This window comes from Pseudophryne corroboree, chromosome 2 (assembly GCF_028390025.1).
Source record: "Pseudophryne corroboree isolate aPseCor3 chromosome 2, aPseCor3.hap2, whole genome shotgun sequence".
Lineage (NCBI taxonomy): Eukaryota > Metazoa > Chordata > Amphibia > Anura > Myobatrachidae > Pseudophryne > Pseudophryne corroboree.
In genome coordinates, this window is record NC_086445.1 from 400,326,726 (window position 1) to 400,352,988 (window position 26,263).

The window sequence follows — 26,263 nt, forward strand, 5'->3', positions numbered from 1 at the left end:
GACGGAATATAATGTACAGCATTAATTTATTTAAAAAGCTTTTAATAAGCACTGGGGGATCCTGAGAAAAGATCCTATAATAGGATCTAAAATCCCAGAAAAGCCATTTTTTTATATTTAAGAAAGCACCTAATTTGGGAAACATGTTGACTAGAAGCATTTACCATGCAAAAAATGCAAGAAGAGCTATACGTACAACAGATTTTCACCATTGTGGTGTATGTATAGCATGTAGACGTGTGAAGAGTGTGACGTTAGGAAAATAGAAAGTGTTGAGGTCAATGGAACACTACATGAGATGAGATTTTATCACATGTAATGTAAAACACATTCTGTATCTCATTGAATGCACATGCAATTTATGCTATATAGGCCACACAACTAGACCATTCAAGGTGAGTATGGGGGAACACCTGAGAAATATAAAGAATGGGCTAGAGACGCATTCACTTTCACAGCACTTTAAACTTCATCATGGCAGTTCCATCACACATATTAAGCGGTTTGTAGGGATCAAGTTAGTGGAAGGAAACTGAAGAAGAGATCTAGAGAACAATTAGCACACACACAGAGATGAAAACTATTTTCGAATTGAATACATTGAAACCAAATGGCTTGAACGTTGATTTCGAGCTTTAGTGGTTTTTATGAGTTATTAGCAGCCTGTTTTAGGATACTCATATTTTATGCCTACTATTCCATGAGCGGCAATAATGGGACAATCCTAACGTGTTTCATCATGCTTGCAAGAGCCGTGTGCACCTTGTAAGCCATCACATTTACCTCTACTCAGAACATATTTCTAGGCCAGTTGTACGTACTAGAAACTTTTCAAGAGTCATTAGTAGGTACCAATGAGTCCAAGAGGGTCACAAGATTTTTTTTTTTAATGAACTTAGCATAGAAATTAACAGAGAAGGAAGATAATAATAATTAAAAGGTACGAGCCAATACAACTAAAATCTTGCTTTACAATCTAGCATTGCAAGAAATGTATCAACATTTTCCTTACCAGGCTCCTGGCAGTGATCTGTCTACTCTATAAGAGTGATTGAGCTCAGGACAGGGCTCTGTAGATAATGTCGAGACTGAAGAGGAGATGGCAGTTACATTTGTCTCAAGAAGACTAATTGATCTCCTCTCATGGACACTGAGCAGCCCAGGGTACAAAGAAAGAAGGTCCAAGAACCATGAATCAAAAAACATCTGGTTGCCTCAAGGTTGTCCCATTAGGCCACCTGCTGACAGAGATATGTTAAGAAATGGGGTTTAGGAGGGAACCGCACCAGTCCAAAAAGATTTTTTAGAACAATTAGTGGCCTCTGAAAAACTGAATTTAAATAGAATTCCTTCTATATATGGCAACCATAGATGTTGTAAGGATTTATCCCAATATCATATAATGTTGCTTTCAGTGGTGCTCCCTAGAGTCAAAAAGTATCAAGTACAGAAAGGACCAAAAGAAGAAATTTGGAAAAAAGACTCTTTTGTGGGAGCACTCTAATTCAGAGGTTATAAGTATAATTGGTGAATTATTAACAAAAACAATTTAATAAGCGAAAGTCAGATTCTGGGAGTGACTGTATGTGAAAACAGTAGCTTAGCGAAAATATGAATCAATTAAATTATTCGTGATCTCCAAATTCACGATTTACAAATTGCCAGGAGTAAAATTCTGTGATGCTTGTGTCACCATAATTTTGCATAATATATTAAGCGCCTTGAGTCCTATTGGAGAAAGAGCGCTATATAAATAAAATTATTATTATTATTATATCTTATGAAATGTATGACCATCATTCATTCTGCTAATATCCATTACGGATTTTTATAGATGCAGAGAATAAAATCATTGGTCATGCGAATTCCAATATTGGATGACATAAAGTTGAGTGCCAATGTGTCCAATAGCCAATTTATTGCAGTACCAGGGTGTTCAAAGGAGGTCTCCCTTCCTCATACTGACCCGGCCTTTCACTGCTTAGCTTCCAAGTTCAGAAGAGATTGGGCATCTCCAGTGAAGTGTGACCGCAATTATTGGACTCCTCTCTTTGATCACTCCAAATATATGCCAAGAGGCTACTATATGTTGGGAATGGAGAGCATATGTGATTCGTAACAAATTGAGTTACAAATGAAAGATTACATGCAATCAGCTGATTAGTCAGCATGTGACACAACGATCACTGAGGTAATTTTATATGTATAATCACTTAGATATGTGGAAAGAATTCAAATATACCACATATAAGAAAATATGTGACACGGCGGTCACAAAAAAGAGGCAGATAAATGCGTACAATCACAAATATTCAACAGCTGATGAATCAGTATGCGACATGGCGGTCACAGAAGAATGATCATAAGTGCAATCACTAAATTTATACAGCATGTGTCTAAATTTATAATTAACGTGCAGTCAGCTGATAGATGAATATGTGACACAGCGGCCACAGAAAAAATTAGATGCGTACAATCACCTTAACAATCACCAGCTGATTAATCAGCATAAGACACAGTGGTCACAAAGATATAATTATAAATATAATCCCTCAATTATATAGCATGTGACATAGCAGTCACAGAAAAAATATAAATAGGTTATTAGGAATAATATATGTGGGAAAGTTCATAAACGTCACATATCATCACTAATTGCTTAATCTTAAATCTGAGTTTAGAACAGGTCACCAGTACGGCCGTACCAATTAATTTAAATGCCTAATTCAATTTATGCTGTAGAAGACAGCGTGAGATTATGGTGAAATAGCAGACAAACGGACACATATCAAGCGGATACAAGCTCTTTGTGGTGGACCCCTCTGGGTCACAGAAGGGAAGGGAAGGAAAGGGGAGAAAAGGGGGGGGGGGGGGGAGGAAAGGGGAGAAAAGGGGGGGGGGGGGAGGAAGGAAAGGGGAAAATATGTGTATCACAGCAGGTTATATAAACTTGCAGGGAGTATTGCTGCAATAAACAATGAATCCTTGAATAGAAGGTGGAGACTGAACTTGTATAGGATGTCTCTAATATTCAGAGTTCTATTTGAAAAGTGTTTGCAGGAAAGGATAAGAAACAAATGGATGTTCAGTCAGTCAGTTTGCAGCGCTTAGACTATCACCAGGCAACGGCCCCAAGCCATCGCTCTCCGAGAGCGAGACCACGGACACACGCCGCTGCAGCTTCCGGAGTATCTCCACGGCAACGGCCCCAAACCACCGCTTCCTTGGAGCGCTATTACGGACACACGCCGCTGCAGTCTCCGGAGCGTCTACACGGCCAAAAGCGGAACGGACAGCATATATACCAGCACTGGTATCGTATATACCCCACACTAATGTGAAACCTATCCACTCTTTAGTTTAAATTTGCAAGGCTGCAAACTGACTGACTGAACATCCATTTGTTTCTTATCCTTTCCTGCAAACACTTTTCAAATAGAACTCTGAATATTAGAGACATCCTATACAAGTTCAGTCTCCACCTTCTATTCAAGGATTAATTGTTTATTGCAGCAATACTCCCTGCAAGTTTATATAACCTGCTGTGATACACATATTTTCCCCTTCCCCCTTTCCTACCTTCCCCCCCCCCCCCCTTTCCCTCCCTTCCCTTCTGTGACCCAGAGACAGGGCCGGACTGGGACTAAAAATAGGCCCTGGCATTTTTGAAGCACACAGGCCCACCTCTGTGACTCCTCCCCTTACTATTCCTGACTCCTCCCACTTGTTAGTCTATGTCCTTACAAATATAATTAATATTCTAACAACATACAGGCGTACATCATTCTCTATTAAAATATACACAACCAGTGGTTGAAGTGGAAATTTGTAAGTGGGGGTATGGAAATGTGAGGTTTGTAATTAAGCGCTCGCGCTCCGGAAAAGGGGGCGTGGCCACTCAAAGGGGGCGTGGCCTTCAGTGTAGTTTACCACACCATACACCCCTTATACGCATTATGCACCACAATAGTAGGACCCCTTATACTATCTAGTACTGCTGCCCCTTTCACATTATACCACACAGTATGAGCCAAAATTCACATTACAGCACCCGGTATGAGCCGAAATTTACATTATATGCCCCCGATAGTGCAGTGCCAGGTATACAAATGCCCCCACAGTGCCAGGTATACAAATGCCCCCACAGTGCCAGGTATACAGATTCCCCCACAGTGCCAGGTATACAGATGCCCCCACAGTGCCAGGTAAACAATTGCCCCCACAGTGCCAGGTATACAAATGCCCCCACAGTGCCAGATCCACAAATGCCCCCACAGTGCCAGGTATACAAATGCCCCCACAGTGCCATGTATACAGATGCCCCCACAGTGCCAGGTAAACAATTGCCCCCACAGTGCAAGGTATACAAATGCCCCACAGTGCCAGCCAATTGCCCCCACAGTGCAAGGTATACAAATGCCCCCACAGTGCCAGGTATACAGATGCCCCCACAGTGCCAGGTATACAGATGCCCCCACAGTGCCATGTATACAGATGCCCCCACAGTGCCATGTATACAGATGCCCCCACAGTGCCAGATAAACAATTGCCCCCACAGTGCCAGGTATACAAATGCCCCCACAGTGCCAGGTATACAAATGCCTCACAGTGCCAGGTATACAAATGCCCCACAGTGCCAGCCAATTGCCCCCACAGTGCCAGGTATACAATTGCCCCCACAACAGCCAGTGCTGCAGCTGCTTACCGCTGCTGCACTGCTGCTGCTCCTCCTCCTCCGGGCTGTGAGGGACGGGGGTGAGAGTGCCGGGCGCCCGCCAGCACGGCTGTGTCTGGCGCGGCAGCGTATAGCGTTCAAACCAGCCGCCGGTTCATGAGCCAATCAGAGCTCGCGGACCGGCGGCTTCTGATTGGCTGCCGGTCCGCGAGCTCTGATTGGCTCACGAACCGGCGGCTGCTTTGAAGTCCGCTATACGCGCCGCGCCAGACACAGCCGTGCTGGCGGGCGCCCGGTGCTCTCACCCCCGTCCCTCACAGCTGAGACGCGCTGCCACCGGACTGAGCGGCAGCGCGTCTCAGTGACCGCTGGACCGGCCCACGTGGCCATCGGCCCTTCTGGCATTTGCCAGAAGTGCCAGATGGCCAGTCCGGCCCTGCCCAGAGGGGTCCACCACAAAGAGCTGGTATCCGCTTGATATGTGTCCGTTTGTCTGCTATTTCGCCATAATCTCACGCTGTCTTCTACAGCATAAATTGAATTAGGCATTTAAATTAATTGGTACGGCCGTACTGGTGACCTGTTCTAAGCTCAGATTTAAGATTAATTGATTAGTGATGATATGTGACGTTTATGAACTTTCCCACATATATTATTCCTAATAACCTATTTATATTTTTTCTGTGACTGCTATGTCACATGCTATATAATTGAGGGATTATATTTATAATTATATCTTTGTGACCACTGTGTCTTATGCTGATTAATCAGCTGGTGATTGTTAAGGTGATTGTACGCATCTAATTTTTTCTGTGGCCGCTGTGTCACATATTCATCTATCAGCTGACTGCACGTTAATTATAAATTTAGACACATGCTGTATAAATTTAGTGATTGCACTTATGATCATTCTTCTGTGACCGCCATGTCGCATACTGATTCATCAGCTGTTGAATATTTGTGATTGTACGCATTTATCTGCCTCTTTTTTGTGACCGCCGTGTCACATATTTTCTTATATGTGGTATATTTGAATTCTTTCCACATATCTAAGTGATTATACATATAAAATTACCTCAGTGATCGTTGTGTCACATGCGGACTAATCAGCTGATTGCATGTAATCTTTCATTTGTAACTCAATTTGTTACGAATCACATATGCTCTCCATTCCCAACATATAGTAGCCTCTTGGCATATATTTGGAGTGATCAAAGAGAGGAGTCCAATAATTGCGGTCACACTTCACTGGAGATGCCCAATCTCTTCTGAACGTGGAAGCTAAGCAGTGAAAGGCCGGGTCAGTATGAGGAAGGGAGACCTCCTTTGAACACCCTGGTACTGCAATAAATTGGCTATTGGACACATTGGCACTCAACTTTATGTCATCCAATATTGGAATTCGCATGACCAATGATTTTATTCTCTGCATCTATAAAAATCCGTAATGGATATTAGCAGAATGAATGATGGTCATACATTTCATAAGATATATTATGCAGAATTATGGTGACACAAGCATCACAGAATTTTACTCCTGGCAATTTGTAAATCGTGAATTTGGAGATCAAGAATAATTTAATTGGTTCATATTTTCGCTAAGCTACTGTTTTCACATACAGTCACTCCCAGAATCTGACTTTCGCTTATTAAATTGTTTTTGTTAATAATTCACCAATTATACTTATAACCTCTGAATTAGAGTGCTCCCACAAAAGAGTCTTTTTTCCAAATTTCTTCTTTTGGTCCTTTCTGTAAGAGATATGTTAAGGTAAGGTACATAGTGAATTAGCCACCGAGGGACCGAAAAATGGTCAAGGAGTTTCACTTGTAGCCCACATACTGAGTATTACTGCTCTAGCTACTTTTCTTGGCCGAACCTATTGGTATAGGTACATTCTGCACACGCTTCTGCGCGTCGTCAGCGACATCCTTTGTCAGACGTGCATGCAGGTCCGACAGGCAACATCACTGGTGAGGGCCAGGCTGCCAAAATGCAGCATGGTCCCTGCTCCTCCGCTGTGGCTGCCGGCATTAGCAAGTGTGTATGCACTTGCTGATGCCGGCACCCCCACCGGGTTCAGACACCGCCGATGTTGTGTTGGTTACACATTGTTTAATGTGTACCCAGCTTAAGACTTCTCTCCTGCTGCACCGGTCTTCTGAGAATCTTCGCAGTCTGTCTTCAAACTGTGAGTGTAAGGGTGTGTACACATGGTGAGATTTCTTATAATTTTGACTATATAGTCAAAATCGTAAGAAAAGTTAGTGCAGATTGCAAGGTGTCATGCCACTTGCGATCCCGATTCGATCCTGATGCACGGTCCCACCAGGTTGGCATCGCAAGAAAAGATAGACTGTGCAGGCAAGTCAATCCTTGCTAGATCGGTGTACTATCTAGTTCATCTCACATGTCAATGACATCTCACATAAGCCAAAATCTCACATAAGCCAAAGTCGTAAGCACACATAGTCCATATCTCAAGAAAAGTTAGTCAAAAGCGGTGGTGCTGGGCTCCGGGGAGTTCAGGGGAAATCGCAAAGTGAAAATTGGGACACACCATTAGGCAAAACATACCCCATCAGTGAGAAGATGGACTGCAGAGGGAGTGGCTGGAGAGACCATGGAATTCAACATTCCTCTCATGTGTCTCTAGACAGGAGTACAGTGAGGGGGAGGGGTGGAGCTGGAAGCGGGCTGCCCCTGTTCAGCGGAGCTGTGAGCCGCAGCAGGGAGGGATCTGAATAGTCTCTGCTGCACAAGACACTGTTTAAGCAGCAGCTTGTGAACACATTCAGATGCTGTATACTATTTCATATGGCATACAGTAGCACTAGCAAGTTACAAAAAAAAAAAACCCCCCCAAAAAAACCTTTAATAAATAACAGTTTCCACGCCCCCATACTTAAGTATAGTGACTGTGGAAATGATTGGGGGAGAACTGTAACCAAGTATCAGTGATATCTCCTGCACTACACTGTTCATGAATGGCCTGAAACTTTGGGGTTTATTTACTAAGCCTTGCATAGTGGTACTTTATCTCTGTGCACTTTATATCCATTCAAGGCTTAGTAAATAGACCACTTAATTTCTTATACCGCTTTCACATCGCAATGCTGGGTCGTACCCGGGAATTGGAAATGGATCCTTCCAGGGTGCGACCCGGCATTGGACCCTTTCAGACTGGCTTCGGGTTGGATTGCCATTGGGGGCGGGGACGGTGCCCCCCCTGCCTATGCTGTGGATGGGTCACGGGTCGCATCGACCTGGAAACCCGTTCACACTGCACCTGACCTGGGAATAACCCCTCTTTATTCCTGGGTTGAATTAATGGGTCAGGCGACCCAGTAATTAGTCAGTGACCCCTTTCACACGGCACAGTGACCCAAGTCAACCCAGCAATTTACTGGGTCGATACCGTGTTATTTGTGCGTTGTGAAAGGAGTATAAATGAGTAGGTAAAATGTATACTTTTATAGAAATTATGGGATGATGAATAGATCCCTTAAATCAATAAATTCTTGGTGTTTAATAATGCCTTCATACCTCAAATGAAAGGAGGTGCATTTACAATAACAGAAAGCCTTTCTGTACACACTATTATAGATAAATAAATTAATATATATGCACTAGGAATAAAACAAAGCAAATATAACATTAGGGCTATGTTTGACATGATGGGGTCACGTTTTTACAGCAGCAAACGTTTACAAGGCAAAACCTGGTTGTTTTGCCTTGTAAACGTTTGCTGCTTTAAGAAAAAAACGTACGAGTTTGGCCGGAGCCGCGGAGCTTCAGCTGTCTCACAAGCCATTACATCCAGCCCAAAGCATGGTTAAGGTCTAATGCTAATAGCCCAAGTCATGTACCAGAACTGTGCAGAATTAAATTCTAGCTGAACAGATTACCCCTTTCAACTACTTTGACACTATTTTGGCTGGTCACATCCCAACAGTGATTAGCATGTGGAGCCCATATAAATGATTGTTTTTCAGAAGTCTTTGAATTTAGCGAAATAGCATTAGTATGCGTATTTTTGTTACCGAAATTGCATGAAAGTGAACCAAAGGTTATTTTTATTTTTTGTTTGTAACCCCAAGAAATACTGTGTGGTTCTTGCTTTGGCATTAATCCATCTTTCTGAAATGACAAAAGGTAAAACATACACTTGAGAGTGATAAATAAATAAAATGCATATTGAATGAAGCACATAAAATGTGTAGGAATAATCTGGTAGCTCCACAAGACGCAGCATTTTGAAAAACAGACAACTTACTGCGTCAGTTAAGGAGTTCTCTGTGTTTATTGCTGCCTAAATGTGGGACATCAGGGCATTAGAACCCCTCATTTATCTGTTCATTAGCAGAACAGAACTACTAAGAGCAGCATGTTTGAAAGACGGGTCTCTGCTCTTTCAAATGAGGGTGTCCTTGAGTGTGTAGGTGACAGGATGGATAAAATTGTACGTTAAGTGCCTTCCCCCGCCAGATCTACTAATATTTCTGCAGTACATAAGTTATAACCAGATAATAACCACTAAGCGGTCGCTCCTTTTTCATATAAGGGTGTCTCTGGGTTTATTGAGGCCTGAATAGGAGATATATTGCCCAATCATTGGACTTCCATTAATACGTTCTGCAACATTTATCCTGGCAGGTCCTAATAACATTATTAACCGCATCCTTTCCTGGCACTAAGCAACAGCAACTGATAGGGGGACAGTTTTAGTGTCCTTCGTCGTTTGAATCCTGCATTTCTTAGGATGAACCCCATTTATTCATAGCAGAAAGGGTTAATTGATGTTTCAGTGATGTATTTGATCAAAACAATATACAATAGATAGCAATATCAGGCCTATAAAACAAAAAAGGCTAAATAAACTATTAAATAATTTAATACATTAATTAATTAATTAATTAAATAAGCCTCCCAAATAACCTCCAATCACCTTTTAAAAACATTCCCCACTTCCTTGAGGAACCTAGTCTTCATACAACCACACCTATATTAATCTTTAGTTAAATAAAGCCCCTCTTGCAACCATTAAATTAATATAGTAAGGTTTTTTTTTCCCCCAGGGACCCTGGTCCCTGATCTACTCCATTTTTAAAAAGAATAAATCATTTTACTGAGTATCTATTTCCAGGCCCTGATGACCTCTGCATTATCCTACAGCTGCCTCCCATCTGAGCACATGAGAAGGTGACGACTTCATGACAAGTGCCCAGTCTGGCAAAGGCTAAACCTGGCAGCATGTTGGTCGTATGCAAAGTTATATTGCTCCCTGTATGGGGGCACAAAATAGGGAGGTGGGAAGATGACAACACCCTGTCAGTGGCAAACACCAGCTGTGAGCTTAAAATAGATTTACTGTCAAGAAACAGCTGGGAATGGCACATTGGATTTGTCTAGTTGCACTGGTGATCGCTCATTACCTCCTGCATAATTGTATGTATATCCTGTTCTCCCGACTGTCCTATGCTAATAATAGAAATAGGAAGAAGGTCTGTGGTTACTTTTTATAAGGCAGAAAAATGTATATGAAACATAAAAAGGTTTGCAAATAATCTATTAACAATTGGGATTATGATTATAAAAACAACAACCATAAAACAGAAAAAATGAAACAAAAGCACCTGCTTTAAAGTGGGGCCTGGGGGTACTTGAAAGATTGAGGCATAAAAAAATAATAATCAGCTTAATGCAGTACAGTATTTGGACACAAGATGTCTCTGGAATCCTAGTTACTAGAACCATTGTGAAAACAATTGATTTGCACGTTAAATATGCTGATCAGTGTTGCGAACCTCCATGGTTGCCTAGGTTTAAAATATTGAATGATAGACTGTCCACCCCCTGCCTACTTAGGTAAGCTGCAGCAATGGTGTAGCACCAGCCACATTACAGTGGGGAGTAGTAGTGATTGCACCAGTCCTGATATTTATACATACCATTATAATAGAAAGTAAGCCAGCCTCTTGCAATCATTCATGTAGCAGTGGACAATAACCCAAATGATCTGCCTATACCAAAGATACAGAAGGATTCCTCATGTGCCTTTCCTTTTCTTACTTACACAATCTTATACTCCTTACTCCCTTTGATGGCACCTAATCCCGGGTTTTCTATACCTGTCCTATATTGTCTTGAACCGTAAGTGCTGTTTTCTTGTTTGCTCATTTGATTATGTACTGTGTAATGGGCGCTGCGGATCCCTTGTGGCGTAATATAAATAAAGGATAATAATAATAATAATAATAATAATCCAGCAATGGCATTTTTGTTGTGGAAAATGAATTTATCAAAATATTATGCATGATATAATTTATGCAGGGCCTGATTCAGAGTTGTACACTATTGCTGATGTTTCCACAGTTGAGAGATCATCGGATCTACGCATGCATCTAAGTCACGGTACACACATGTCAAGTTACCTTAATGATGTTGCACTCAGTGATGGACAGTCTGTGGGGAGTGGTGGCAAAAATATACGTTATGGTAAGAACTTACCGTTGATAACGGTATTTCTCCTAAGTCCACAGGATAACAATGGGATATGATGGAGCGACAGCGGATTGGCACCAAACGATCACAAGCTTTCAGTCCTCCCAGGATGCAACGGGTCCGTCCATATATCCCCGCCCACTGGCTCAGGCAAATTAGTTGTATTCCAAAGCATTTAGGCAGGAGCATCATGTAGAGCCCTAACCAGGTGATAAGAACACACATGCACACCCTTCCATACAAGAAGGAAGAGGTTTAGTGAGTAGAAAGATCCTCAAATCAGGTGCATCAGGGTGGGATCCCTGTGGACTTAGGAGAAATACCGTTATCAACGGTAAGTTCTTACCATAACGTATATTTCTCCGGCAGGGTCCACAGGTTATCCACAGGATAACAATGGGATTTCCAATTTAGTGGTGTGGACTCTCCTGATTGGACAGGAGAACCTTTCACCCGAATTCAGCGTCATGAGAGGCAAAAGTATCCAAGGAATAATGTCTAATGAATGTGTTAATGGAAGACCATGTGGCTGCCTTACATATCTGTTCTGCTGAAGCACCATTTTGTGCTGCCCATGAAGGACCTACCTTACGAGTAGAGTGAGCAGAGACATTATCCGGAACAGGGAAATCAGCTTGAGAAAATGCTTCTGAAATAGTCATTCGAAGGCATGTTGCCAGCGTCTGTTTAGTAGCAGGCCATCCTCTCTTGTGAAAACCGTAGAGAATGAAGAGAGAATCTGTCTTTCTGATGGCGCTGGTATGATCCACGTAGATCCTTAATGCCCGGAATATGTCCAGCGACACATCTCCTGCAGAAAGTCCTGATACCTGAAAACCCGGGACTACAATTTCTTCATTAAGGTGGAATTTAGACACCACCTTCGGAAGATACCCAGACCTTGTTCTGAGAACTGCTTTATCTGGATAAAAAGTCAGAAAAGGAGAACGACAAGACAGCGCTCCTAAATCGGATACTCTTCTAGCTGATGCCATAGTCAGTAGAAAGAGAACTTTAGCTGTCAACCATTTAAGATCCACTTTATTGAGTGGTTCAAATGGAGCAACTTGAAGCGCTTTCAGGACTACATTTAAGTCCCAAGGCACTGTAGGAGGAACAAAGGGAGGTTGAATGCACAGCATTCCCTGGAAGAAAGTACGCACATCCTGTAAATTAGCAATTTTTCTTTTGGAACCATACAGTCAATGCTGATACTTGTACTCTCAAGGAAGCCACCTTCAAACCTTTATCCACTCCCACCTGAAGGAAATCTAAGACCCTAGAAATTTGGAAAGATTTCTGGTCCATATTTCTTTCACTGCACCAATGAATATAGGCTTGCCACATTCGGTGATAAATGCGAGCTGAGGAGGGTTTCCTTGCTTTGAGCATTGTTTGAATTACCTGTAGTGAGAATCCTCTTGACTTCAGGATAGAGGTTTCAAGAGCCACGCCGTCAACGATAGTCGTTCCAGATGCCTGTAACAAGGACCCTGCATTAGTAGATCTGGACGTTGAAGGAGCAGAAGTGGAGCATCCATCGACATTCTCTGCAGATCTGTGTACCAATGCCTTCTGGGCCAAGCCAGAGCTATTAGAATCACGGCACCTTTTGCTTCTTTTATTTTCCTCACCACCCTGGGTAGCAGGATGATCGGAGGAAACAGATACGCCAGATGAAAATGTAATTTCACTGACAGGGCATCCACTAAGATTGCTCCGGGATCCTTTGTTCTTGACCCGTATACGGGTACTTTGTTGTTCAGACGGGACGCCATGAGATCTCTCTCTGGCAAACCTCACTTGTCTACTAGAGTCTGAAAGATTTCCGGATGTAGAGCCCATTCGCTTGCTTGAATGGCGTGTTGACTGAGAAAGACTGCTTCCCAGTTTAGGACTCCCGGAATGAATACTGCGGACAATGCTGGAAGATGGAGTTCTGCCCATTTTAGTATGTGACTTACCTCCTTCATTGCTGTTTGACTGCGTGTTCCTCCCTGATGGTTGAGGTACGCTACCGCCGTTACGTTGTCCGTGCGGATCTGGACTGGTCTTCCTTGAAGAGTGTCCTTTGCCCAAATCAGTCCCATGTATATGGCCCGAAGTTCTAACAGATATATTGGCAGGCGACTTTCTTCTGTTGTCCATTGTCCCTGGAACCATAATCATCCGGACACTGCTCCCCAGCCCTGAAGACTGGCATCTGTTGTCATGATCTCCCAATCTGATATCCAAAAGGGTCTCCCCTTGTCCAGATGGGATGTTTGTAGCCACCAGGCTAATGACTTTCTTACCTTGTGTGAAAGTACCATAATCTGTTTCTTTATTGTCTGATGTATTCTGGCCAGAATCAGACGCTGCAGAGGTCTTGAGTGGAATTGTGCATATGCCACCATGTCGAATGTTGACACCATCAACCCCATCAGTCGCATTGCTGCGTGGATTGATATTGTTTGACTATGTAACAACTCCTGAGTTCTTGATTGTACCTTGGCTATCTTCTCCGGAGGTAAAAATATTTTCTGCAGACTTGAATCCAGTACAGCCCCCAAGTGAGTCATTCGTTGAGACGATTTTGCCCAATTTATGAGCCATCCGTGCCTCTGCAGACATTTTGTCTGTTGGAGATGGTCCAGGAGCATTTCCTGTGATTGTGCTAGAATTAACAGGTCGTCGAGGTATGGAAAAATTCTTATCCCCTGCTTGCGAAGATAAACTGGCATAACCACCATAATCTTGGCAAATACTCTGGGTGCCGTGGCTAACCTGAAAGGTAATGCCTGGAACTGAAAATGCTGCTGGAGGATAGCGAACCTGAGATAGCACTGATGGGACAGTGCTATAGGAACATGTAGGTAAGCATCCTGAATATCCAGGGATACCATATAATCCCCTGGTTCCATGGCCAAGACTATGGAGCTTAACGTCTCCATGTGAAACCGAGGTACCCAAATGTATTTGGTCAGCATTTTGAGATCGAGAATTGGCCGGAATGACCCATTTGGCTTCTGAAACAAAAACAGGTTGGAGTAAAACCCCTGTCCCAATTGTGCAGGGAGTACTGCAATAATTACTCCTGACTGAAGCAATTTCTGAACTGCTTCTTGCAAAGCCCTGGCCTTCGTTTCTACCCAAGATGGGCTGGTGCGAAGAACCTTCGAGGAGGATGCTTCTTGAAGGGAAAAACATACCCCAGAGATACTACTTCTTGCACCCAGGTATCTGTTGTAGACTGCTGCCAGATCTGTGCAAACTGAAGAAGTCGGCCCCCTACCATGGGGTCCCCCAGGAGGAGGCCCGCACCATCAAACTGATGGCTTATTCTCTGGCTTTGAGGCTGGCTGCCCATTGCTTTATCACCTTACCAAATTTATTATATTGGGGCTGCTTACAATAATTTTTTCCTTTTGCTTTTCCTTGTGGCCCAAAGGGTCAAAAAGTAGGACCCCTACGTTTTGGGTTATATGTGGAAGGAAATTTTACCTTTCTGGAGTCTGCTTCTGACTCCACAATATCGGTCAATTCTTTACCAAACACAATGCTTCCAGTAAAAGGCAAAGATTCCAGAACCTTCTTAGATTCTGAATCAGCTTTCCATGTACGTAACCAAAGTGCTCTGCGAGCAGCTACTGTTGAAGCCGATGCCCTGGAGGCAATAGTGCCCATATCTATTGCTGCTTCTTCCAAGAATATTGCAGCCTGTTTAATGTGAGCTACATAGGATTCTTGCTCCTTTGAAGGTGCTGAAAGACGGTCTTCCAGTACCTCTATCCAGTCAGCAACTGCTTTTGCCATCCAAGCTGAAGCCATGGCGGGCCTTATGACTGCCCCCGACAGAGAAAATATGGTTTCAGAAAACCATCCACTCTCCTATCTGTGACATCATCCAATGACGTTGATGGCATAGGCAATATAGATTTTCGCACTAATCGAATGACATGCGTATCTACTTTGGAAGCCATTTCCCATTTAAACAGTCCCCAGCTGGAAAAGGATAATTGGAATCCCATTTTTTGGGAATTCTATATTTTTTACTGGGTGTAGCCCAAGCCTCTTCCATGATTTCCGTTAGCTGGTCTGACCCTGGAAACTCAGTCTTACCTGCTTTGGGCCGTTTAAATACAGGTGCCTTGGTTTTTAACACAGCTCTGCTGAATCCTCTAAAGCAGCGTTTCCCAACCACGGTCCTCAAGGCACACCAACAGTGCAGGTTTTGGTGATAACCATGTTTGAGCACAAATGGTTCAATCAAAATAACTGAGGTACTAATTAAATCACCTGTGTTCAGGTATGGTCATCCTTAAAACCAGGACCGTTAGTGTGCCTTGAGGACCATGGTTGGGAAACGCTGCTCTAAGGATAGAATGACCATTATTGCTCTAATTAGCTCAGCTATATCCACTGAGCTGAGACCTTCTACTTGTTCCTCATATGCCGAAGTAGAGTATATAGAGCTTTCATCGTCCGATGAATCATCCTGTGTAGCCTGTGAAGTTGACGGTTTACTTACACTAGGTTTATCAGCTTGTCTTTTGGGAGTAGCTGGTGAGGGAAAAGATATACCATAAGTAGGGAGCTGCATGTATGGGTTATTAGTGTACCCCATTCCTGGTAGTGAAGCTGTAGGAATTACCCGTTCAGCTATACCGGACAAGGTCTGTGCAAACATCGCCCCAGGTGGATCTATCTGTACCTGACGTTGAACAGGGATCTGCCTTGTAATCTGCTGAAACGCAAACAATTTGCACATAAACCATCCTGTACCAGATCCTGAGAGGATAATACAGTTTTGCAAGACAAACATGATATGAGTGTTGGTGTTGCTGTGAGTGTACCCTCCAGGGACGTGCGGTGAGCTAAATAGCTCAGGAGGCACTAGCTAGCCCCAGAGCCAGATTTACATGCAATATATGAGCCAAAGGGTACATCTGGTCATTATACACAGGTGCAGCATTATAAACTCCTGGAATTATGGTGAGTTTTGATTAGAGATGTGTGGAAAAGATAAGTAGGGGAGGCACTGCCTCACCTGCCATAGACTTTTTACTCCAGAGTTCGGGCTATAAAAATTATTAGAATAATGCAAAGAAGATATTTCAGTATTTTTCATATATTTTATTCAGTCAAAACTCTGGTTTAAATGTAAGTATGACAGGAAAGGCTCTGCCTCACCCCACCGCACGTCACTGGTACCCTCGTCACCTTTGCCGCTCTTAGACATGATAATCAGCACTTTCACAGTGTACTACACAATTTATGACTGTAATCACTTTAACTTTCCAAAGTGATATCAATCTGACCCTACCCATGCACCAGCATTGAGGACCAGAAGAAACAACTGACAAACATATATTAAAGTCAGCAATCACACTAGCAGTCAGTCACATGTTATATATTAGTCATATGAGCATATGATCAACTACAAACACATTTGAAAGTATGTAGGAGTACATATTACTGAATTCTGTTTTATACAGATCTTAAAGTATTCAGATGCAATGCAAAGAAAACCACAGTAATGTACACAGACTCATATGCAAAAGGCACTAAAATTTAACTATTCATACTGACAAAAGTAGATAGAAATTTAGTGCTGTATTACCCATACTCAGTAGGGTGGGATACAGGGAGACTCACCTCACTTCCAAGATCGATCAATACGTTAGCGAACGCTGAGTGGATCCAGACGCTACTAGTGTACACTGCCGCTTTGGGAACTCTTAGGTGGACACAGACGCACTGTGCATACACTGGTCATACAGACGCCTGTACTGCGACCAGGTCTCATCGCGGTAGCGCTTAGTGAACACAGACGCAGCGGCCTATCCTGCGACCGGGAGCCCTCGTGGTAGCGTCTGAGACGGAAGTGAGGCAACAGTTCATGGCGGGAGACTTGCGGAAACTGGTCATGAACTGGGGGTAGGGACGACCAGGAGAGAGTCTCCCCACCACTGACATCAACCCTAGGGACCGCAGCCTCATACTAATCCTGGTGCCTTATGATCCCTAAGGCCTAGCGCTGGAGCACCTGTGGTGGCGGCGCGTCAGCCCAATACAGTGCGGCTGTGTCTGAATTCCCCGACTACATGGAAACTATGCCTTACCTTCTCCCTGTGCTCCGGCCACAGCCTGGTAATGTCTGCTGGACCTGCTAGTATATCCGACACAGACACCTGTCGAGACAGCACTGTACACATGGGTAAGCGTTGTTGCGACTCGGCGGAGAGTTGTTGGAGCGACTCTTTCCAATATCCGTATAAGACGCTGTTAGGAAAGATCGCTCAAAAACATAGTAAGCCTATAAAAATAAAATAAGAAAGCTTAGGGCTGCCAAGAACAGCAGCCCTCTGACCATGGTCCGGCTCCTGCCACACCAAACAAAAAACTGATTTGCCTGAGCCAGTGGGCGGGTATATATGGACGGGCCCGTTGCATCCCGGGAGGACTGAAAGCTTGTGATCGTTTGGTGCCAATCCGCTGTCGCTCCATCATATCCCATGGTTATCCTGTGGATAACCTGTGGACTCTGCCGGAGAAAGGCAGGTGTTTCATGACCAATTTCCGGGCGTCTTAGTAGCTGCATATGGAACCACAGCTGTGAATACATTAATGTCCAGCTCTGAATCAAAGAGGAAACATTGCTAAACACTCAGGCCTATTATTTCATAGAGGATAAAAGGTTCTTTACGTAAGGGTTTATTGCGGCATTGTATGGTATTTATATATTAGATTCTTTTGCTGCAAACAGTGAATAGAAAATAAGAATTTACTTACCGATAATTCTATTTCTCGTAGTCCGTAGTGGATGCTGGGGACTCCTTCAGGACCATGGGGATTAGCGGCTCCGCAGGAGACAGGGCACAAAATTAAAAGTTTGACCACTAGGTGGTGTGCACTGGCTCCTCCCCCTATGACCCTCCTCCAAGCCTCAGTTAGGATACTGTGCCCGGACGAGCGTACACAATAAGGAAGGATTTTGAATCCCGGGTAAGACTCATACCAGCCACACCAATCACACTGTACAACTTGAGATCTGAACCCAGTTAACAGCATGATAACAGAGGAGCCTCTGAAAAGATGGCTTCCAACAATAATAACCCGATTTTTGTAACAATAACTATGTACAAGTATTGCAGACAATCCGCACTTGGGATGGGCGCCCAGCATCCACTACGGACTACGAGAAATAGAATTATCGGTAAGTAAATTCTTATTTTCTCTGACGTCCTAAGTGGATGCTGGGGACTCCGTCAGGACCATGGGGATTATACCAAAGCTCCCAAACGGGCGGGAGAGTGCGGATGACTCTGCAGCACCGAATGAGAGAACTCCAGGTCCTCCTTAGCCAGGGTATCAAATTTGTAGAATTTTACAAACGTGTTCTCCCCTGACCACTTAGCTGCTCGGCAGCGTTGTAATGCCGAGACCCCTCGGGCAGCCGCCCAAGGTGAGCCCACCTTCCTTGTGGAGTGGGCATTTACAGATTTTGGCTGTGGCAGGCCTGCCACATAATGCGCAAGTTGAATTGTGCTATAAATCCAACGAGCAATCGTCTGCTTAGACGCAGGAACACCCAGCTTGTTGGGTGCATACAGTATAAACAGCGAGTCAGCCTTTCTGACTCCAGCCGTCCTTTAAATATATATATATATATATATATATATATATATTTTTAAGGCTCTGACAACGTCGAACAACTTGGAGTCCTCCAAGTCGCTAGAAGCCGCAGGCACCACAATAGGTTGGTTCAGGTGAAACGCTGATACCACCTTAGGGAGAAACTGAGGACGCGTCCGCAGTTCTGCCCTGTCCCAATGGAAAATCAGATATGGGCTTTTGTACGATAAAGCCGCCAATTCTTACACTCTCCTGGCCGAAGCCAGGGCCAGTAGCATGGTCACTTTCCATGTAAGATATTTCAAATCCACCGATTTGAGTGGCTCAAACCAATGGGATTTGAGAAATCCCAAAACTACATTGAGATCCCACGGTGCCACTGGAGGCACAACCGGGCTGTATATGTAGTACTCCTTTGACAAAAGCATGGACTTCAGGAATTGAAGCCAATTCTTTCTGGAAGAAAATCGACAGGGCCGAAATTTGAACCTTAATGGACCCCAATTTGAGGCCCATAGACAATCCTGTTTGCAGGAAATGTAGGAATCGACCCAGTTGAAATTCCTCCGTCGGAGCCCTCTCCTTCAGGATCCGGCGTTCAACCGCCATGCCGTCAAACGCAGCCGCGGTAAGTCTAGAGGTAGAGTGCACGGATCCTCCGTGCGCATCTCTTGAAGTTCCGGGTACCAAGTCCTTCTTGGCCAATCCGGAGCCACGATTGTCGTTCTTACTCCCCTTCGCCTTATAATTCTCAGTACCTTGGGTATGAGAGGCAGAGGGGGGAACACATACATTGACTGGTACACCCATGGTGTTACCAATGCGTCCCCAGCTATTGCCTGAGGGTCTCTTGACCCGGCGCAATACCTGTCCAGTTTTTTGTTGAGGCGGGACGCCATCATGTCCACCTTTGGTTTTTCCCAACGGTTCACAATCATGTGGAAGACTTCTGGGTGAAGTCCCCACTCTCCCGGGTGGTGATCGTGTCTGCTGAGGAAGTCTGCTTCCCAGTTGTCCACTCCCGGAATGAACACTGCTGACAGTGCTATCACATGATTTTCTGCCCAGCAAAAAATCCTTGCAGCTTCTGCCATTGCCCTCCTGCTTCTTGTGTCGCCCTGTCTGTTTACGTGGGCGACTGCCGTGGTGTTGTCCTACTGGATCAACACCGGCTGACCCTGAAGCAGAGGTCTTGCCAGGCTTAGAGCATTGTAAATTGCCCTTAGCTCCAGTATATTTATGTGAAGTGAAGTCTCCAGGCTTGACCACACTCCCTGGAAATTTCTTCCCTGTGTGACTGCTCCCCAGCCTCTCAGGCTGGCATTCGTGGTCACCAGGACCCAGTCCTGAATGCCGAATCTGCGGCCCTCCAAAAAGGTGAGCACTCTGCAACCACCACAGAAGAGACCCCCTTGTCCTTGGAGACGGGGCTATCCGCTGATGCATCCGAAGATGCGATCCGGACCATTTGTCCAGCAGATCCCACTGAAAGGTTCTTGCGTGGAATCTGCCGAATGGAATCGCTTCGTAAGAAGCCATCATTTACCCAGGACTCTTGTGCATTGATGCACTGACACTTTTCTTGGTTTTAGGAGGTTCCTGACTAGCTCGGATAACTCCCTGGCTTTCTCCTCCGGGAGAAAAACCTTTTTCTGAACTGTGTCCAGAATCATCCCTAGGAACAGCAGACGTGTTGTCGGGATCAGCTGGGATTTTGGAATATTTAGAATCCACCCGTGCTGTTGTAGCACTACTTGGTATAGTGCTACTGCGACCTCTAACTGTTCTCTGGATCTTGCCCTTATCAGGAGAACGTTCAAGTAAGGGATAATTAATACGCCTTTTCTTTGAAGTAGAATCATCATTTCAGCCTTTACCTTGGTAAAGACCCGGGGTGCCGTGGACAATCCAAACGGCAACGTCTGAAACTGATAGTGACAGTTTTGTACCACGAACCTGAGGTACCCTTGGTGTGAAGGGCAAATTGGGACATGGAGGTAAGCATCCTTGATGTCCCAGGACACCATAAAGTCCCCTTCTTCCAGATTCGCTATCACTGCTCTGAGTGATTTCATCTTGAACTTGAACCTTTGTATGTAAGTGTTCAAAAGATTTCAGACTTAGAATAGGTCTCACCGAGCCGTCCGGCTTCGGTACCACAAACAGCGTGGAATAATACCCCTTTCCTTGTTGTAGTAGGGGTACCTTGACTATTACTTGCTGGGAATACAGCTTGTAAATAGCTTCCAACACCGTCTCCATGTCGGAGGGAGATGTTGGTAAAGCAGACTTCAGGAATCTGCGAGGAAGAGATGTCTCGAATTCCAATCTGTACCCCTGTGATACTACCTGCAGGATCCAGGGGTCGACTTGCGAGTGAGCCCACTGCGCGCTGAAATTCTTGAGACGACCCCCCCACCGGACCTGAGTCCGCTTGTAGGGCCCCAGCGACATGCTGAGGACTTTTCAGAAGCGGAGGAAGGCTTCTGCTCCTGGGAAGGAGCTGCTTGCTGCAGTCTCTTACCCTTTCCTTTGCCTCGGGCAGATATGAATGGCCTTTTGCCCGCTTGTTCTTATGAGAACGAAAGGACTGAGGCTGAAAAGACGGTGTCTTTTTCTGTTGGGAGGTGACCTGAGGTAAAAAAAGGTGGATTTTCCGGCTGTTGCCGTGGCCACCAAGTCCGATAGACCGACCCCAAATAATTCCTCCCCTTTATACGGCAAACTTCCATATGCCGCTTGGAATCCGCATCACCTGACCACTGTCGCGTCCATAAACTTCTTCTGGCAGAAATGGACAGCGCACTTACCCTTGATGCCAGAGTGCCAATATCCCTCTGTGCATCTCGCATATAAAGAAAATGCATCCTTTAAATGCTCTATAGTCAATAAAATATTGACGCTATTCAGGGTATCAATATTTCCAGTCAGAGATTCCGACCAAACCCCCCCAGCACTGCACATCCATGCTGGGGCGATTGCTGGTCGCAGTATAACATCAGTATGTGTGTATATACTTTTTAGAGTATTTTCCAGCCTCCTATCAGCTGGATCTTTGAGGGCGGCCGTATCAGGAGACGGTAACGCCACTTGTTTTGATAAGCGTGTGAGCGCCTTATCTACCCTAGGGGGTGTTTCCCAGCGCGCCCTAACCTCTGGCGGGAAAGGGTATAATGCCATTAACTTCTTTGAAATTAGCAACTTCCTATCGGGGGTAACCCACGCTTCATCACACACTTCAATCAATTTATCTGATTCAGGAAAAACTACAGGTAGTTTTTTTTCACACCCCACATAATACCCATTTTTGTGGTACTTGTAGTATCAGAAATATGTAACGCCTCCTTCATTGCCGTGATTATGTAACGTGTGGCCCTACTGGAAAATACGTTTGTTTCTTCACCGTCGACACTGGAGTCAGTGTCCGTGTCTATGTCGACCGACTGAGGTAATGGGCGTTTTAAAGCCCCTGACGGTGTTTGAGACGCCTGGACAGGTACTAATTGGTTTGCCGGCCGTCTCATATCGTCAACCGACCTTGTAGCGTGTTGACACTATCACGTAATTCCATAAATAAAGCCATCCATTCCGGTGTCGACTCCCTAGGGGGTGACATCCCATTACAGGCAATTGCTCCGCCTCCACTAACATCGTCCTCATACCTGTCGACACACACGTACCGACACACAGCACACACACAGGGAATGCTCTGATAGAGGACAGGACCCCACTAGCCCTTTGGGGAGACAGAGGGAGAGTTTGCCAGCACACACCAAGGCGCTATAATTATACAGGGACAACCTTATAGTAAGTGTTTTCCCTTATAGCAGCTTAATATATATTAATATCGCCAAAATATGCCCCCCCTCTCTGTTTTAACCCTGTTTCTGTAGTGCAGTGCAGGGGAGAGCTTGGGAGCCTTCCCACCAGCGGATCTGTGTGGGAAAAATGGCGCTGTGTGCTGAGGAGATAGGCCCCGCCCCCTTCACGGCGGGCTCTTCTCCCGGTTTTTTCTGTAATCCTGGCAGGGGTTAAATACATCCATATAGCCCAGGGGCTATATGAGATGTATTTTTAGCCAGTAAAGGTAATTACATTGCTGCCCAGGGCGCCCGCCCCCAGCGCCCTGCACCCTCAGTGACCGCGGTGTGAAGTGTGCTGAGAGCAATGGCGCACAGCTGCAGTGCTGTGCGCTACCTTAAGAAGACTGGGATGTCTTCAGCCGCCGATTTCTGGACCTCTTCTCTCTTCAGCATCTGTAAGGGGGCCGGCGGCGCGGCTCCGGTGACCCATCCAGGCTGTACCTGTGATCGTCCCTCTGGAGCTATTGTCCAGTAGCCTAAGAAGCCAATCCATCCTGCACGCAGGTGAGTTCGCTTCTTCTCCCCTTAGTCCCACGTTGCAGTGAGCCTGTTGCCAGCAGGACTCACTGAAAATAAAAAACCTAACAAACTTTTATTCTAAGCAGCTCTTTAGGAGAGCCACCTAGATTGCACCCTTCTCGGCCGGGCACAAAAACCTAACTGAGGCTTGGAGGAGGGTCATAGGGGGAGGAGCCAGTGCACACCACCTAGTGGTCAAACTTTTAATTTTGTGCCCTGTCTCCTGCGGAGCCGCTAATCCCCATGGTCCTGACGGAGTCCCCAGCATCCACTTAGGACGTCAGAGAAATCATGTTATTTGTATGGGATCCAGTCACATTGTTGACAGTTACCCAGTTGACATCACAATATGCACACTAAACATGGTTCAACATGTCAACATCCACAGAATATTGACATGCAGGGCCTGATTAACGAATAGGCTGATCAGGCTGCAGCCTGGAGCGCTGGGTCCTGGGGGGCGCAGCGCTGGAACAATAGATTGCGCTGGAATGGGAGCACTTCCTGGTGCTGCTGGAGTTGGGGCTGAGCAAGGTCTCATGAGTTCTCCCCGGTAACTGTGGGAGCAACGGTTCTTGCCAGGATTGCCGACGTCATCAAGGCAGGGACTTCGTGAAGAGAAGATCCTGTGAGAGGCGCGGCTGGCTCCGCTGCCAAGGCTATGATACTGTGGGAGCAGCAGTGCCTGCTGGGATTGCCAGCACCACCGAGGCAGGGACACCGGGAAGAGGGGATCCTGTGAGAGCCGGAACAGTGATTTATGCTACTGCAGCTGTTGCCACCACTGCTAGGCAGTAAGTGGCAATATGAATGGAGCTGAGGCCTGAGCCTGTTACAGATTTTTAGCTGAATGTGAGCAAAAAAAATTGTGGTGGGGAATGGGGGGTGGCTACTTCTATATTAGCCTAGGGTGGCTGGAACCCATAATCAGGCCCTGTTTGTGAACATGTGAAATGTTGACATTCTCAGAATGCCGAAGGCTAGGGTTAAGCAGCAGGGGGGAGGGGGGGGGGGGGGGTTGAGGGTGGAGGGGCACCTGTAGACCCCATGAAGTCAGTGTATGTGGGAGTGTAGGACAGCTACTTCAGTAGGCTCAATTGAATTGTAGGTACAGTTCAATTCCGGGATTTTACATTTTTTTCAATCCAGAATCTAGAGATTACAGAAATGGGTCAGGACTGGCTTCCCTACTTCTAAAATATCACAATCTACACACACCTGCTCAAAATGGCATAATGTTACCATATCAATTCTTTGCGTAAAGCAGTTTCTAGGAATTATTGATTTGTATAAACCCTGTTAGTACAGTAGTTAGCATTGCTGCCTGCATTTGAGTTACACATTTGATTCCAACCTGGCTACCATCTCTGTTGAGTTTGCATGTTTTTTTTTTCCACCTGGGTTTCTTCCAGATACTCTGGCTTCCTTGCACACTTTAAAGATACACTGATTGGATACTGATAAATTACATTGGTCACTAGAGCCAAAGTCATTGCTGTCAAAAATGTGGCAACTTGCCGTTGGCATTTAAAGGGAATAGGGAATGAAGGTTTAATAAATAATTTCAAAGCGCCTAAGTCTTTCACCATCAGCTTTAGTCTCATAGTGCGCCAAAGTGATATTTTATTCACATTTGATAATAAGGGCAATGAACTGGAGATATATATATAGGATAAAACTAGAAAATAGAGAAATGGTGCAATATTGCTAATCTGTTAATATTTAAAAAAAAAATTGATTCATACTTCACTTTAAGAAATGGTGACAAAGTTTGTTACTCATCAGTACACATGCACTAAGGGGTACATTTACTAAGAATCCTGTTTGGTGCAAGGTTAAACACAATTGGCATCAAAGGGATATGCAAGTTTTTCAAGATAAAAACACTCAAATTTACAAAAAATAAATAAATCATGTTTTCCGATGGTGTATACAGTTGTGTTCAATAATGGGTTTTCAGTCATGTTTGTGCCCACATTGTAAAATCCTGCTGAGAGCAGCATGTTCTGCAGTTCTGTATGGATCGGCCTTGCGGTTTTTTTTTTTAAATCAGCGGGTATGCCTACTAGAGAAGAGAAGCAACATGCTGCTAGGATGCCTACTGGAGAAGGGGACTGTAGTGGGTAAGTTCCAGATGACCAATGGGAGGCAGAGGTATTGCAAACAAGCAAGCTTTTATTTCCGGCTGACAGGCATAGCCACTGTAATAGCTTCTTACAAAAGATACCAACAACAGTTCAAAATAACAGTTCAGCTTACTTGAGACAGCAGGGGAAACACACAGTATTCACAGCAGTTTTAGGGTGCAGATTTCTCCAGGACAGAGAGAGTTGCTAAAGGTGCAGCCTCTCCCACACATTCCCTACTACTTACTCATCTGGTCTGGTTTTTATACCTTAGCTGGTCCTAATTAAGGAAAGGGTGTGGTTCCTCCCTGAGCTGCAGGTGATAAACCCCTTCATCAGGATGTGTGACAGAGCCACTCTGCCACATACCTACCCCGTTAAAGGGCAAACCTAGATCGCCCATGGCGGAAGCCCGGCTTTCCAGCCCTGTTAAAAAAAAAAAAAATCTGCATTCATAGTCTATGCCGGACTTCAAAAGAAAAAGGCTGGAGAGCTAGGTACCACCTTGTCAGTCTTGCGTTAGAATCTTTCGTAGAATGCAACTATTTTAACGGTGCATGATCTGTGACCACGGTAAACTTGACCCCACAAAGAATATCTCAATATCTCAAGATCCCATTTTATAGCAAGGCATTCTTTTCCATCCATCAAACTCCTGACACAAAACTTGCCCCCAAACCGACATCTGAGGCGTCTGTTTGTACCACAAATGGCTTTGCAAAATCTGGAGACTTTAAAACCGGGCCTTTACACAAAAGCACTTTAATTCTGGTGAACGCAGACTGACACTCCTTAGACCACACAAGTTTATTTGGGGCAAACGATCTGTTAACGGAGCCGCTAAGGTAGAAAAGTCAGGCAAAAACATTCTGTAATAGCCCGCCAAACCCAAGAAAAATCTCAACTCTTTTTTGGTAGTTGGAACTGGGGCATCAGCTAGGGCCTGTACCTTACTCAC

The 26,263-nt window shown here is 44.8% G+C and overlaps 1 long non-coding RNA gene and 2 pseudogenes across 1 annotated transcript in view; 1 reads left to right on the forward strand and 2 right to left on the reverse strand.

Annotated features, from left to right (window-relative positions):
* The window catches only part of LOC135050829 (uncharacterized), a 42,398-nt gene extending 16,745 nt beyond the window's left edge, over positions 1–25,653 (reverse strand). Inside the window, exon 1 of the long non-coding RNA XR_010241858.1 lies at positions 25,439–25,653. This is a non-coding gene — a long non-coding RNA (uncharacterized LOC135050829). The remainder of the gene's footprint in view (positions 1–25,438) is intronic.
* LOC135051690 (5S ribosomal RNA) lies at positions 1,917–2,036 on the reverse strand (annotated as a pseudogene).
* Positions 5,906–6,025, forward strand: LOC135052331 (5S ribosomal RNA; annotated as a pseudogene).
* Positions 25,654–26,263: the final 610 nt, after the last annotated feature.